The following is a 2,413-nucleotide window of genomic DNA, read 5'->3' on the forward strand; positions in this document are numbered from 1 at the left end:
ATGTAGTAATAATTTAATAATTATTTAATTTCCAACGAAAGGCTTAAGAAAACCTCCAGGTAGATGAGTCAATAAATTCCCCCATGAGGAAACCCAGCACTGTACACTTCGAAATAAGGAATTCTTGCAAACCTAATTAGAGAGCATTGGTGTAGCATCTACCAACTCTACCATGACTCCTAAAAAAGCTCATGAAATTATTTCTCATGACTTTATGCCAGGTTTGGTTCAAGTCCTCTTCTTGCACCTTCTTCACCCTCTCCATTCAAATGTTCCCAGAATTGCCCTATTCCAAAAATTACTCTTTTCTCCTAATAAAACCCCAGTCTCCATCTATTTATCTATTTCATACTAAGATGTGAGTTGCTGCAAGGTTTAAATCTGGTGAGTGATATTTGGAGAAGAATTAATTTCAAAAGTAAGGTTTCTTTTGCTCAAAATTTCACTAATTAATGTAAAGAGTATGATCCTTTGCTATATCAGTAACACTGTGCCCCAACCTCCCCTGGGGGCCACCAAAGTCTTCTGACCCCCTACATTCCAGAAATAGGGGTCAGCAACTGGGTGCCCTGGTTGTGAAAAGCTGTTGACCTCTGGGAGGGAGCTTGTATAGAAGCAAGTGTTAATTTTCAAAATGTGACTGGTTGTGATAGCAGCAACCTCATCTCATCGCAATGTCCCTTGGAATGTTTTCTCATCAAGGGGTCTAGAAGTGATCTGTCATCACTGGTGTGGTACAAGCAGCTCATTCTTGTATCCTTGCCCTTCTCCCCTGGACCTGAAACAAAACATACCACTCTGCCCTCCTCTTCTCACAGTTGAATTTTCATGTGTTGAACATTTGTCAGGGCTTCACCTTCAATGACATGGTCAAGGCACCAAGAGATTATATTTAACACATGAAAAATGAATACCAGGCCCATTTCTCCAAGCCTTATAATCAAAAGCTACAAAATTTGTGTTTGGGGTATGCATGTGGGTGCTTACTCTTGGAACATTTATAGACACTTTAAATGATTACCCTCCAAAGTCATAAAAGGGTTTAGTAACACACTTTAATATATAATTTCTTAAGCACTTTTTTAATAAAATACAGATATATAATTATAATTATCAATGAATGTATGTCACTTAATATAATGATAAAAGCCTAGTCTTTGTAGTGACATGGTGATTAATATTTACAGTATAACCTAAAGGAAACAGCATTTGCACAATATTGCTAAATAAAAAAAAGATTAATAAAAATTCTACTCGTATTGTGTTGTCTCAAATCACCAATAGCAAAAAGGAAAATGCTCTCCTTATTAATACATATGGGTATAGATTATTACTTCCATGTTTTCTGAAGATGGAAAACTCTCTTGGTCTCCTTGAATTATACCAAGCACTAAGGCTGGGATGTACTCTGAGGACTTTTCCCAAATCACTGACAAGCTATTAATACCATACACAAATATCTTATATAGGTCTATCTATTGGAAATATTTCATGTCCCTTCATGCTAATCTTACATTTAAAACTCAAAACTAACTTGATGAACTGTTACTGAATGCATGAGGAAACTTACCAATACCTCTAAACGGAATTACATCCTGTGCAAATACTGTTCAAATTAGTAATCCCCGAAATATTTTAACAGCTGTGCTGATTTAAAGTAAAGAAGTAAATCAGGAACTACACCCTTTCTTCACTTAAACTAGGGACGAGTTAAAGCAACTCTGTTTAGCAGTGAAAGGCAATCACACACTGCTTTAGTTTGACAAATACATGAAACTTAATGAGTCAGTAGGCAGACACATTGTTTTAGTTTTTCAGCAGACATATTGGTAACACTCCTCATCATGGATTCTTAGCCTTTCCTAGTCATCTCATAATGTGCTGTCAAGGTTACTTGTTTTGAAATCTTAAAGCATGTATTCATTATTTTAGGGACTTCTAAAAGAAATGAATGCTGTTTTCATTTTTCCAGTTTTGAGGTTAAACATGCTGTTGAGGTTAAAAGTTTTATTGCTCCTTTATCATAATTAGTATCTTCCTCCTTAGTCCTCCAAGACGGCCTGCCTTTATAGTAATGGGCTTTGGCCTTTACACTACCACCCCCAAAAGACAGATTGCTGGAGATAACCCCCTGAAATTCCTTACAGCGTTATTTAACACCATACAGGCCTAGAATCTATCTGTTTTGGGAAAGACTCAGAGGAACAAGGTTAAGTGGGGGGAGAGGTTTCAATTTGTAGGAGTTATGAGACATAAATATCATAAATGCCTTTTTCCTTAATTATAGACCTTGGGTCCAAAATCTCAAAGCAAGATGGAAAAAAATATCCTGAATGAAAAACCACACCATAAAACACCTAAGGGACAGCTGACAATATTATTCTTCTTGATTCAAAAAGATAGACATTTCTCA

The sequence above is a fragment of the Hipposideros armiger genome, unplaced genomic scaffold (genome assembly GCF_001890085.2).
Source record: "Hipposideros armiger isolate ML-2016 unplaced genomic scaffold, ASM189008v1 scaffold_180, whole genome shotgun sequence".
Lineage (NCBI taxonomy): Eukaryota > Metazoa > Chordata > Mammalia > Chiroptera > Hipposideridae > Hipposideros > Hipposideros armiger.